The sequence below is a fragment of the Stenella coeruleoalba genome (assembly GCF_951394435.1).
Source record: "Stenella coeruleoalba genome assembly, chromosome: 5".
NCBI classification, from domain to species: Eukaryota; Metazoa; Chordata; class Mammalia; order Artiodactyla; family Delphinidae; genus Stenella; species Stenella coeruleoalba.
The window spans coordinates 996100-1010827 of NC_137150.1; the positions used below are offsets into that span (position 1 = coordinate 996100).

The window sequence follows — 14728 nt, forward strand, 5'->3', positions numbered from 1 at the left end:
AAAGGAAGGAAGGAAGGAAAGAAGGAAAGAAGGGAGGAAAAAGAAAAGATAAAGACAATTATCCACTACCGATTTTTACCAGAAACAATAGACAGTATTAATCCTTTGAAGAATGAAAGGAGAAAGTAAATCGGTTTTACACAAAGCAGCACCGAGACCTCTAATTCCCACTCAGATAAATATTGGAGCAAGCTGAGAAATCTAGAAAAGTTACTGTGTCATGTTAGTGGGATACGGCCTGGTTTGTTCCTGGTACCCACAGAGCTTGCTAGAGATGGGGGAGATGTCCCCACTTACACGTAGAGCGGGCTCACAGGGATGCTCTTCGTGTGCGAGGACGGAGCGAGAGTGATGGCGGTTATGACTCTTAGAGGACAGCATCAGGTCCTCCAGCCTCCCTCTGAAGCCCTCATTCCTGCCATCCAAGCCAGCTTCCTCCTCTCACTCTATCTCCTCCTTTCACTGCCAGGCAATCTCAATTATCCAAGTGCAGTTAAAACAGAGTGACTACATTTCAGGAATGCATAATGAATAGCCAAACAGCCTTCAAAGGAATGCAGATTCTTCTCTCCTCTACATGTTCCAGGAAGACATTTACAGCCCAATTTCCTATCTTCTTCAGGACCTGGGGCACTGAAACCCTCCTCCACCGTGATCCACTAGACAATGGCTTGTCCCAAAGGAATACATCAAAGGATGCATTTTCTATTTGTGCCCAAGTTCTAAAACAATGAGTCAGCTTCATAATCAGCACTTTCATGTAAGTTACACCTTGAATTATGCAGAAGAAAAGACTGACCTTGCAGAAGTCCTTTACTTTCAGCTGAGTTTCTCTGCTTACCTCTTTCCAGTTTCTGCTGTACAGACTGTCCCTACCTGTGGCTAGTGATTCAAACACAAACCTAAACTGTGAAATTGGTTATAAAGAGTAGTTAGTGCTTCCTTTCTTCTGCTTATAGATACAGACAGCTCTTTCTCTGGATAGAAATTTTCCTTCCTATGGTAACCAAAATGTCTGTTTGACTTATTTTTTTTTTTATTTTTATTTTTTTTAAAGAAGATGTTGGGGGTAGGAGTTTATTAATTAATTAATTTATTTTTGGCCGTGTTGGGTCTTTGTTTCTGTGCGAGGGCTTTCTCTAGTTGTGGCAGGCGGGGGCCACTCTTCATCGCGGTGCGCGGGCCTCTCACTGTCGCGGCCTCTTGTTGCGGAGCACAGGCTCCAGACGCGCAGGCTCAGTAGTTGTGGCTCATGGGCCTAGTTGCTCCGTGGCATGTGGGATCTTCCCAGACCAGGGCTCGAACCCGTGTCCCCTGCATCAGCAGGCAGATTCTCAACCACTGTGCCACCAGGGAAGCCCCTGTTTGACTTATTTTGTTGAGTAAGACCCCTAAAAGTTGAGGTTGACCTTCAGTCCAGGTGCCCCCCAAAGTAGTCACCTTCTATTAAAAGAAAAGAGGAGGTGAGAAAGAGGAATCATGGAGACAATGGCTCAATCCAGAAATAGCAAAGGACTAATCTGACCAGTAAGTTGTAGGAGACAGAAACTTATTTCTCCTTCCCTCTAGCAAAGAAATCAATATATATTTTGTTGAGCCAACAAAGCTGCATGCTATTTTTTCCAAATGATTCTTCTCTGCTTTTAAATCAATTCTCTGAGTGGATTAGTAGAAGAAAGAGAGAGAAATGCCTTGTAATACAGATTTGGTTTTACCTGTCAAAAACAATGAGCTCTCCAGTTGAAAATTCCCCTTTCTTCTAGGTAGGTTTAAGGACCAAGTATATATTATACAGATTATTTAAGGTGCTTTCGGCAGCAAGTAACAGAAATGCCACTTCAAACTGGTTTAAGTGCTAAAATTTTGTATAAGAAGAAATCCCGAGATAGTATGGGTCTCAGAGTTATTTGATTTAGAAAGTCAAGAACCCAGGGTTTTGCTATTCCTCAAGTCCACCAAGCCAGGGGATGGTTTCATTTTCAGGATGGTAACAAAGTAGCAGTTCAGGGGATCCGTGTAGACATGACATAATGAGAGGAAAGTGGCATCTCTTCTTGTGGCCTTTTGGATGATGTGAAGAAACTTTTCCTAGGTATTCCTCAGTAGAATTTTCTCTACCTCTTAATCATCAGAACTGGATCACATGCCTAGTCTGAACCCTTAGGCTAGTGGTTCACAAATTAGACAATAATACTAGTTGGAATTTTTGGTTGTCACATGACTAGATGGCTCTTAATATTTAGCGGGAAATATCTAGACAGCTAAATGTCCCACAATACGTGGACAACCTTTCACAAGGAAGAATGGTACCACCTAAAATGTCAAGACCCTTTTTGAGAAAAATTGTCCTTAACCTAATCAAATGTTCTTTGGACCAGGAAGTAGTTCACTTTCCCTCAGGCATTTGACTGCTGGGAGGAAGGGTGGATATCTGAACAAAATAACAAAGGATTTTCCTATTAAGAAGAAAGAAGTTGGCAATCATGCTGGGTAGGCATCCAAGAGTGTTCACTATATTATATTGTCATCATTTGATCCTGAGACAAATGTCATTTATTAACTTATTATTGGGTTGAATTATTTCACATTTAAAAAATTGTCTTCGAACTCCTAGAGGCTTAGAAGATGAACTAAGAGGCTGTTGCAATGACCTCAGTTTGAAATTACATGAATATTAAGGTCACAGTATAGGGCATGGGGAGAAGTGAGTGGATTCTGAAGCTATATTGGAGGGAAATTAATAGATATTGGAAAGGGACTAGTTGTAAAGAGTTCAGGGTGATTTCTTGTTGGGTGGAAGTCTGAAGTTATCCACTGAATCCCAGTCACTCTCACAGCCACAGAAAAACTGTTGCAGAAGTAGTATGGAGCCGTTATTGAGAATGTACTCATTGTCAGACATTGTGACAAGCACTTTTTAAGGTTAATTAATTAATTAATTAATTCACTGCATCCTTACAATGGCACTTTAAGGAAAGCATTTCACTGTTAACCCCAATTTACATAAGGAGGAACTGAGGCCCTGGAGAAGGAAAGAAATTTGCCTGCTGTAAAGAATAATGGACTAGGTAGGAGATTAGTTTTCAAACTGAACTCTACCATGAGCTGTGTGATTTTCAGTAAGTCATGCTTACCTTTGGGTCTCAGTGTCTCTAATTATCAAGTGAGGGTGGTTGACCAGGTAATCTTTAAAGACCTACTTTCATGGTGCCTGTTGTTAACCAGAATTTCAGAAACGAAGACTGATTGAAATAAAGAGGCATTTATTTGAGGTTTGTTAGGACCGCAGCCCAGGAGACACCGATTCAAAAGCACCTGAATTATATTCTGCTGGAATACAAAATGCGGAAGGCTTAGAAAGGCGACAAAACATCACAAGCTCACATAAACTGTCAAAAGTTAGACTGGAGCTGGCAAGAAGTAAAGGTGCTTGCTAAGCGAGGATGGGTTTGGGCTCAAAATGATGACATAGTTGCAAAAGCCAAGGGTGGGGTTGCAGCTAGCAGGTGCTCGCAGATATTGTTGTGAAAATGGCTAGCGTGTCCCTAAATTTGATACAGTTCAGAAAATACAAGTTCTAAATGATGGAGGAAAGTGTCTGAAGGCACCTCCACAATGGCCACCTGGCTCCCTTTTGTGTGTCTGAACCACAGTTACTCCATTTTGATTTTTTAAATGATTTTAAATATGTCATCACTGTATAGTTTCAGTCTCCCAAGCCTTCATTTTAGATGCCATAGTGCCATCTCCTATAATTTAAATTATAATCGTACTGGCGTAATATCAACATTAACAGCGCCTGAATAGGACTTCCCTGGTGGTGCAGTGGTTAAGAATCCGCCTGCCAATACAGGGGACGTGGGTTCGAGCCCTGGTCTGGGAAGATCCCACATGCCGCGGAGCAACTAGGCCCGTGCGCCACAACTACTGAGCCTGTGCTCTAGAGCCCGCGAGCCACAACTACTGAGCCCGCGTGCCACAACTATTGAAGCCCGCGTGCCTAGAGCCTGTGCTCCACAACAAGAGAAGCCACTGCAATGAGAAGCCCGCACACCACAATGAAGAGCAGCCCCTGCTCTCGCAACTAGAGAAAGCCTGCGCACAGCAACGAAGACCCAGTGCAGCCAAAAATAAATAAATACATTTATTAAAAAAAAAAAAGCAACAACTGAATAAATGCTTGGTAGGAACTAAGGTCTGTGTAAAATGCTCAAATTTTATTTAATCTTCACAATCAATCAGTAGAGTACAGTGGAAATGGTGCAGTGCCAACTCTGAGCCTAGCCTTTAACTGGCCTGAAAGCTTCCACTTTCTTCTTGGAATGCTTTCTTGGAACTCAGATGCCATGCCATGTGGAGAAGAACCACAGACCCCCAGTCAACAGCTCAATAACTCTGAGTTCTCAGTCTAGTCGCCAGATGACACTAGCCTTCCTAAGACCTAAGCTGACGTCACATCTAATACTACGTGAAGTAAAGGAGCCACCTAGTTATCCCACGTTATCATATAATAAATTATAGTTTTAGGCCACCAAGTCATGGAGTGGTTTGCTTCACAGCAATCAATAACTGAAACAGCTACTGCAAATATACCCATTTTACAGATATAGAAACTGAAGCTTGTAAGATTTTAATTAATTGTGGATCACATAACAAGGAAATGATAGAATAGATAGCTGAACAGAATTCTACTAAATTACAGAGCCCACACTGGAAAACACTATGCCATTTTGCTTCTCATCTTAACATCAAGTTATCAGCCATACCTGCCTACAAAATTTGAATTTGGACAGTATTTCCTCTTATGAAGAGAACTGCTATGCTTACACAGACATTACAAAGCACATTCTCTTTAATTAATTCTACAATTCCTAGAAGTATTTGGCAAATAATGTGCACTAAATGTGCTCAGATGCTTCACATGGATTGCAAACGAAAAGCCAGAAACCTGGAGGAACGTCTTCTCTCACTGGAGTTCTTTAATTTTCTAAAGCCTAAGGCAGTGACATGCAGCCTTCATATTTCCTTGTCCATCTTACCAGCAGTGCCTTAGACGCCTGTGCATTAATTACAACATCATTGCTTTCAATCTGCACTTAGCATTTCCAAGTTTTTATCATCTAGAAAAAGGCACTGATAAATCATGAGTACTTTCCAAGCAGATGGTGTCAAATTCTATTTACCTGGTCCTCCTTTTTTTAATGGAGCTAAAGTAAAATTTGTTCAGTGAATGCAGCTATCAAAAAATAATTGGAGGGGGCTTCCCTGCTGGCGCAGTGGTTGAGAGTCCGCCTGCCGATGCAGGGGACACGGGTTCGTGCCCCGGTCCGGGAAGATGCCACATGCCGCGGAGCGGCTGGGCCCGTGAGCCATGGCCGCTGAGCCTGCGCGTCTGGAGCCTGTGCTCCACAGCGGGCCAGGTCACAACAGTGAGAGGCCCGTGTAAAAAAAAAAAAAAAAAAAAAAATTGGAGGGGGGGAGAAAAAAGCAAATGAGCTGACTCAGCAAAAATGAAAATCCTGAGTATCTGACATTGAAACAAGCCAAGGCAGTGATTTAAAGGACCGAAGCATCCTTCTCTTCATGCTGCACCTCCATGTTCACCCCTCCCACCCTGGTCCTTGTCCAAATATGTTTTAAAGGAAGACATAATGGTGCTTTTCTGTGGCTTATTGCCAAAGATTGGGGTAGATGGAAACTGTGCTGGAGTGTGGGGTAAGGATGAGGAAATATATATGGTCAAATGTAAACAAGTTACAATTTTTCCATAAAATTAGTTGAAGTCACTGTAGGAGCACAGTATGTCTATTCAACATGTCATAATTAAGGTATCCCCAGCCTTCTAACTTAACGGTAAAAATTCCGGTTGAGGTTTCCATATTAACTTAAGTAGTAATAATGGCCATAACAGTATACATTTGTATGGTGCTTTATGACTCACAATGCACCGTTATATATATCGCACTTGCTTTGATCCTTTATAATAAGCCCAGACTAGGTACTATTATATGCAAGATCAGAAAGTTAAATAACAAAGCAGGAGTCAACCCCAAACTCTAAAAGACCACAACTTCAGCTGCAATCTTTGATGCCAAGTTTCTTTTAAAAAGAGAGGGTGAGTACAAACTACTATGTATAAAATAAATAAACTACAAAGATACATTATACAACACAGGGAATATAGCTAGTATTTTATAATAACTATAAATGGAATATAATCTTTAAAAACTGTGAATCTATGTGGTTCACATAATTATATAACTTATAATAAACTGAAACTTATATAATATTGTAAATCAACTATACCTCAATTTAAGAAAATCACCCTAGAGACAAAAAATAAAATAGGGGGTGAGTGATTTGAAAAAAAACAATAATCAGTTGTTTTTTATGGCAAACACCTCATATTCTTAGCTGTGTAAAGTACACTATAATCAGCTTTCTATATTAAAAATGACTTAAAATATCCTCCACATAGCCAGTGACAAATTATCCAAAATGTTATATTACCTAATATCTGCCCACTAAGAAAACTACTCAACACTTTCTTCAATGGAGTCCAGCATTGCCAGAGAAAGTAGCTGTGGCCTTGGAGACAATGCAAACCATGGCAATCACCGTTGTAGCTGTCTTGTGACATCTTCACCTGCAACTGTTTCTCCAATCCTATATTAGAGCTTCATTTTTTTAAATTCAATTAATTTCTTTTTATCGAGGTATAATTTAGATACAGTAATATTCAAAGATCCTAAATAGACAATTCTATCATTCAGAAAATTCCCTCCTGCCCTTTTTCAGGCAGCCTTCACCCTAGAAGCAACCACTTTTGTTGTTTTTCCCCAAATACTTGTTTTGCCTGTTCTAGAACTTTATATAAATGTACTATTTTGCTTTTTGCAACTTGGCCTCTTTTGCTCATCACAACTGTTTGAGATTAATCCATGCTATTTTGTGCTATTATATACTTATATACTATTATGTACATAGATAAGTAGTGTATTCTTTTCCGTGTAGCATTCCACGTCTGATCGCACCACTGTTTCTTTATCAATTCCCCTGTTGATGGACATTTGGGTTGTTTGTGTTTCTGTACAGCTTCGTTTTAAGCACTAAATTTGTAGCTTTTAAAATGAGTCCGTAGGGGCTTCCCTGGTGGCGCAGTGGTTAAGAATCAGCCTGCCAATGCAGGGGACATGGGTTCGAGCCCTGGCCGGGGAAGATTCCACATGCCACAGAGCAACTAAGCCCTGCGCCACAACTACTGAGCCTGCGTGCCTAGAGCCCATGCTCCACAACAAGAGAAGCCACCGCAATGAGAAGCCCGCGCACCACACCGAAGAGTAGCCCCTGCTCGCTGCAACTAGAGAAAGCCGCACACAGCAACAAAGAACCAAAGCAGCCAAAAATAAATAAATAAAAAATAAATAAATTTATAAAAAAATAAAACAAAGTAAAATGAATCCGTAAATTAAGAAATCTTTCAGCAAATGCACATTTTCCTTTGTGTGTGTTTGTGTATGTGTCTGAGTTAAAGTAGAATTGACTTTGTGAATCAATGTAGTTATTCTAAACCCTTTGCATTTGAAATATAAAATAAATTGGTCTGGTTCCCAGACTTCATGGTTGGGAGGTAAACAGCAGTGGCAGGGTGGGAGCGGGGGACTCCAAGCCAAAATAGACTCAGAACTGAGAGGCCTGCTGTCTGGGCTCGGTGGTAGGTGATGTTCTCACAGGAAAGAGATGGACATTCAGAGCTGTAGTTTCAGGGTTCCAGCTCTGTGTACAGCACTTTGGCTGTTAAAATGCTCCTGTAATTAACATTGTGGTACATGACTACTTTTGAATTATGGCTAACATGTATATATGGAATCTTAAAAAAAAAAAAAAACAGTTCTGAAGAACCTAGGGGCAGGACAGGAATAAAGACGCAGACGTAGAGAATGGACTTGAGGACACAGGGAGGGGGAAGGGTAAGCTGGGACGAAGTGAGAGAGTGGCGTGGACATATATACACTACCATGTGTAAAATAGATAGTGGGAAGCAGCCGCATAGCACAGGGAGATTAGCTCGGTGCTTTGTGACCACCTAGAGGGGTGAGATAGGGAGGGTGGGAGGGAGGGAGACGCAAGAGGGAGGGGATATGGGGACATATGTATATGTATAACTGATTCACTTTGTTATAAAGCAGAAACTAACACCATTGTCAAGCAATTATACTCCAATAAAGATGTTATAAAAAATGCTCCTGTAATATTCACCAGCCAGATTGTGGCATCATGTGTGTAAACAGATCAGTGGTTCTGATCATTTAAAATTCCAGTTTCAGCTGCCTTTCTCCCTTTCTCTAAAGCAGGGTCCCCGAGCCCCCGGCGACGGATCGGTACTGCTCTGCGGCTTGTTAGGGACCTGGCTGCACAGCAGGAGGTCATCAGCGAGGGAGCAAAGCTTCATCTGCCGCCCCCCATCACGTGCATGACCGCCTGAATCACCCGTCCTGCCACCTGTCCATAGAAAAACTGTCTTCCACAAAACCCGTGCCTGGTGCCAAAAACGTTGGGGACCGCTGCTCTAAAGTACTTAGGCTTATCCTGGTTTGCTAATTAAAACTCAGGACTAAAGCCTTTCAGCTTTGTGGTGCAGTTAAGTGCAGTTAAGTGCAGTTAAGTTAACTTCAGGGATGTGACAAGTGAGTCAATTAGCATTCACCAGCATGCACTTATCTAGCGCCTGCTGTGTGCCGAACCCTGCACAAGTGCTAGTTCAGTTTCCTAACAGGTTGCAGAGAGAACGTGGTAAGTTAAGGAACACTGCGGTTGGTGTCAAAAAGCCTGAGTGTGAGTATTGCTTTTCCACTTAACTACTTCGAAGACTTTGGGCAATTCACATCAACTTGGAACCTCGGTTATTCATTACTAGGAGGCTCTGATTTTTCAGGTCACAAACGCAGGTGTGAAGACAAATGTATATCTTTAATTTTCTACCACTCAACTCCTTTGGGTCCCTATTCTTCTGGATGGCAGACATTTAAACTCATTGAATTTATTATTATTTTATTTATTTATTATTTTTTTTGTTTTCAGGATCTTGGTTTCCTGACCAGGGATCGAACATGTGCCCCCTGCAGTGGAAGCACGGAATCTTAACCACTGGCCCACCAGGGAAGTCCCTAAACTCATTGAATTTAAGGAATCACACTCATATAAGAGAGTCTCTGTCCCTATAATATCCTTCCCATTTCTCCCCAGAGCTATTGCTGAGTCCCCAGGGTTCATGGAATACTTGGAGGGAACAATGATGGATCAATACTACTTATCCACTTGTGATCCACGAATTCTCATATGCTCTTTCATTCTTGGTCCCTTACTCCTCCAGAATAAGTTCCTTTTTCTCCTTTAAGACCCCTCCAGGTCTTCCAGCTTCGGGACAACCTTAGTACTGCAGTGGGCATGGAAGGGAGAAATTTTAGACTTCCCGGCAGTATGCTACAGGACCTGATGAGGAAGCTTCAGGTCCCGGATCATAAACAGCCTATCTGGCATTCATTCTCTCCTCACCTGGACTTGCTTGGATGGACAGGCTTCTGAGACCTTGTGATTTTCTCAGACTCCATCCAGAAAGCAATGCACTGGCCCCTGCTGGTGTACAAGGAACTTTGTGCAAATTAGAGAAAACGTGTCCATTCTTTGTGGATGAACTGCCAAGATGCACCTCTTCTGGGCAGACCAATTAGGAGAAGACTTCTTTTCCCTTGGTCTGAAGGCTTGTGGGGCAGTGTGCAAGCTGGATTCTCAGTCTGTTGGCAAGAGTCCGAGGGCCTGGGTGGTGCTGTCCTAGGTCAGGCTCTCGGCCCTCTCCTCTGTCTGGGTTATCCCACTTGTCCTTCTCCTGACCAGGAAACAGCCACGTGCCTTAGTTTCTTTCACTTTCCTTCCTCCCCATTTTGAAGGGGGCAAAAATGTTCTCTGGTCACAGAATTGTCCTATTCTCTTTTTCATTGGGTATGACAGGCTTTTGATATACACAATGACTCTTCTCTCAAGTAATTGTCACAGCCATGCATATCAAAAGATTATTTGGGGGACTTCCCTGGGGGTCCAGTGGTTAGGATTCTGCACTCCCAATGAAGGAGGCCCAGGTTCGATCCCTGGTCAGGGAACTAAGATCCCACGAGCCATGTGGCATGGTCAAAAAAAAAAAAAAGAAAGAAAAGAAAGAAAATTGCAAAAAAAAAAAAAAGAGATTACTTGGGAACTCAGAAGTCAAGACTGTACAGTTCCTTCCTCTGTGTGTTTCTGTGTGACGGTATTTACCTAAGGTGAGGGATGCAGAGGAGGCAGGATGACAAGCTTAAGGACATACTTGGGGACCATGGCAGCCATGGAGGTGCTCTGCTCGGATCTCCTTCAAGAAAGGCTTTACCAGGCTTCCCTGGTGGCGCAGTGGTTGGGAGTCCACCTGCCGATGCAGGGGACACGGGTTCATGCCCTGGTCCGGGAAGATCCCACGTGCTGTGGAGCGGCTGGGCCTGTGGGCCATGGCCGCTGAGCCTGCGCATCCGGAGCCTGTGCTCCGCAACGGGAGAGGCCACAACGGTGAGAGGCCCGTGTACTGCAAAAAACAAAAAAGAAAGACTTTACCATCCAGTCATGAGGAGGTTGGCTGACAGACTCCAGTTGTGATACCTACAGGAGCTTGAGCTGAGGCCATGGACTTCTTGTAGACCCTCTAGCCAATGACTGATCATCGTGGTTGTCTAGGGCTCAACTATTTCTTCCCCAAACAAGACTCCTCCTAAGGATGACCTTTGCTGTGGGACTCCCCATCGGGTTGACCCTTGACTGAACCTTTGTCAAGTCTGCATAATAGTCTGAGGTTCGCCCTGCACCATCTTGTTTCCTCCCTCTTGATCTTTTACAAAAACATCCTGTGCTCATTACTGAGTCTGCTTCTCAGAGAATCCAGACGGACACAGGTCTGAATATACTTCCAGTAATCAATTAAAGAACACTCTACCAAACAGCAGAGTATGGAAATAGCCAAACAGTCAGGATAATTCTTATGGCTCCTAACGTTCTCTCTTACCTGTTCCTCATTTCTTCCTCAAATGTGTGAGGGAAAGAACAATTCTGTGCCCAGGTAAATCACTCCAGTTTGCAAATGTCCCAAAGCAGAGGGTTAATTACCCTATTCCTCCCTTCCCGTGAATCATCTCATTATCAACAACAGCAACAAAGGCAAAACAGTATAAGGATTGCAGAGCTGTAGCTGACCCCAAAGCAATACGTCTACTTAAATCGAGTCCCGTTTTATTTGAATTATCTTTCAAAGCAAGTGCAAGTGATTAAAAAATCAAAGTGAATTAGAAGGTGTCAGAAGTGTTGGTTTGGTAAATATTTAACTTTTTGGCAAGAGAATGAAAAACACCATTTTCACTGTATGTAACACAAAAGCCACTGGGGGCGTAACAGCCTCTTTCAGGTATGCGTGTGTTCTAATTATAAGCTCCATAATAGATATGTTAAGAGAATTTTGTGTTCAAGAATTGTAAGGACAGGCAGGCGGGAGAGAATGGGACCACTTCAGTGGAGTAGTGTGTTCTGAGCTCTCTGCAAAAGTATAACCCAGGTCTTCAGGGTGGCTGCAGGCAGTGGAGACGATGCTTGTAATCGATGTAAGTACTATTTCATAGTGGGTTCATTGTAGGTATGTATTGAGTCAATGAAGATTTTTGCCCCTTGAAAGGACTGTTCAAAACCCTGCTGTAGGAGCAGAAGGAGGTCCATAAAGTGGAGGATTCAAACGACTTCAGCACCACCATCATCACTGTAACATCTGTAGCACCACGAGGAGTCACAGTGAAGGTCAAAATACTCATTTGAATGTAAAAGTTATATGTTATCTGATCATTTGAAAAAATAATGAGTGTTTGTTTCTACTGCTCTCTAGGTGTTGGGTAAGGGGGTGTGGAAGGGGAGGATGAGGGTAAGAAGGGGGAGAGGAGTTTAGGGAAAGAATGAAGCCCATCAGTCTACAAGTTTACCATCTCCTTTGGGAATTTCGAATGTGGAAAGGAGATTGTCCAGAAAACCAGAAGGTGGTGGCGAGTGGGGGCAGGTAATGAGAGCGAGCGAGCGAGAGACAAGCAAGTTATATTGCTTGCAAACCAACGGATTCTCCTCCCAAGAGCCTAGATAGGGCCTCTTTAGCTGCGTACTTTCACCTTAAAACATTTCACCTCTGACCCTCATCTCTCTGTCACTGGAATCTCTCAAATTCCATAGTGGAAAGGACAGACAACAAAAGGAAAAACCAAGGTTTCAAAGAAGAGTCTGCCAGAATTTGGAGGTTCTCCTAGAGTCTCTTTTATTTTTTAATATTCTGTAGATGTACAAAGACAATACCCTCTGTCTACCAACAACTTATTTCAACTCCCTCTATTTTTGTCATAATCATGTATGCTTCTTAACTTCTCTTTTTATAATTAATTTTTATTGGAGCATAGTTGCTTTACAATGTTGTGTCAGTTTCTACTGTACAGCAAAGTGAATCAGTTATACGTATACATACATCTCTTTTTTGGATTTCCATCCCATTTAGGTCACCGCAGAGCACTGAGTAGAGTTCCCTGAGCTATACAGTAGGTTCTCATTAGTTACCTATTTTATACATAATATCAATAGTGTATATATGTCAATCCCCATCTCCCAACTCCTCCCACTCCCCCTTTCCTCCCTTGGTGTCCATATGTTTGTTCTCTATGTCTGTGTCTCTATTTCTGTTTTGCAAAGAAGATCATCTACGTATAATATGGATTGGCCTATCAAGAAATGAAAAGGAAGCAAAGCAGTCCAGCTGGTAGTTGAGTGTCCTAAGTCCTCCAGAAATTACTTCTGTAATTACTTCTTTCAAGATCTTACATCTATCCCAAACACATAACAGAGTTCGTTTTTGTTACAATATCTTGAAACAGCTCATGAAGACTTCCTGTTGAGTAGAATCACTTTGCTTCTTTTATGCTGTGATTTCTCGTGCTCTGCAGACCCAGTGATCCCCTTCAGCCTCTTCCAGAGTGACTTGAGAGTAAATTAAAGAGTAAATTGGGGGGCTTCCCTGGTGGCTCAGTGGTTAAGAATCCACCTGCCAATGCAGGGGACACAATTTCGAGCCCTAGTCCAGGAAGATCCCACATGCCGTGGAGCCACTAAGCCCGTGCGCCACAACTACTGAGCCTGTGCTCTAGAGCCCACGAGCCACAACTACTGAGCCTGCACACCACAACTACTGAAGCCTGTGCACCTAGAGCCCGTGCTCCGCAACAAGAGAAACCACTGCAACGAGAAGCCCGTGCACCGCAAGGAAGAGTAGCCCCCACTCGCCGCAACCAGAGAAAGCCCGCGCACAGCAACGAAAACCCAATGCAGTCAAAAATAAATAAATAAATAAATAAATAAAAAGAAAAGAGTAAATTGGGTGGTTGTCCTGTGTGATTTCCTCAGGAATGAATATAATGACAGCTAGGATATCTAAATGTCAAGATAGCTTTAAAAATAAGAGATTTGTCCTTCCAAGGACTCTGTTCTCTGCCTCACTCCTTACTGACCACAGCTCAAACCAAGCATGCTTCAGAAAGTGAGCAATACATTATTGCCCCAATTAAGTGTCCAAAACGAAACCACCTGCAACCCACCAAAAATGGCCTTCACTCCAATGTCAATTATGGATGGGCCTTAGATCACAGTAAGGCAGCAAATATTTTTGTTTTACCCCTAGATAAGAAGAATTCATTTGAAGGGCTATTTTTGCTTTGTTTTACTTTCAGACAACTGCTTTTTCCTTTCCTATATCCTAGTGTCATGCCCTTCATAGCAATCAATGTATTAAAAATAACCAGAATCACCTTGGTCACAGCAGTATCTTTTTTGATCCACCTCCTGGAAAAATGAAAATAAAAGCAAAAATAAAAAAATAGAACCTAATTAAACTTAAAAGCTTTTGCACAGCAAAGGAAACCATAAGCAAAATGAAAAGACAACCCACAAGAATGGGAGAACATATTTGCAAACGAAGCAACCAGCAAGGGGTTAATCTCCAAAATATACAAAAAGCTCAATCTCAAAAAAACAAACAACCCAATTAAAAAATGCTTGAAAGGTCTAAATAGACATTTCTCCAAAGGAGACACAGAGATGGCAAAAAGCACATGAAAAGATGCTCAACATCACTAATCATTAGAGAAATGCAAATCAAAACTACAATGAGGTATCACTTCACATAGGTCAGAATGGCCATCCTCAGGTAATACTAAAATCTAAAAGCACGTGGAAAGCTTTGGTAGGAAGAAGGAAAGTGAGGAACTATGGCAGCAAATCACTTAGTGGGGAAAAAAAAAAAGCAAAGGAAAATCTCAAGGACTGAAAAGTCTCTCTGTGACCTTCACTTCTTCCTTTCAAAGAAATCTGTGCTCCTTTTTGCAAAAAATATTTTGATTAACATTCATCTCTGGAGAGCTGTAAGTCACTGAGTGACAGGGACTAAACAATAGTGAGAAATAAACATGACTTTCAACTCAAATCTGTATTTTATCGCCAGTTCTTTGAAGACAAGGGTTATTGAGATTTCCAGTGGATGCTGAAGCTCACTTCCCTGGCCTGTGACGGGACAACGTCTGGACAGCGATGGCCAGTTCCCAGCACTGATATAAGACTAACATTATTCAATTTATATTTT

The 14728-nt window shown here is 42.2% G+C and overlaps 1 protein-coding gene across 8 annotated transcripts in view; it reads right to left on the minus strand.

Moving 5' to 3' along the window:
• Positions 1-14728, minus strand: part of LOC307186445 (uncharacterized protein) — a 439601-nt gene that overhangs the window by 43536 nt on the left and 381337 nt on the right. The window contains exon 12 of one of the 8 annotated variants that reach the window (XR_013828325.1): positions 10361-10609. The exons of the other annotated variants lie outside the window; for them this stretch is intronic. The gene's annotated coding sequence lies outside the window, so the exon portion shown is untranslated. The remainder of the gene's footprint in view (positions 1-10360; positions 10610-14728) is intronic. 8 annotated transcript variants of the gene reach the window in all.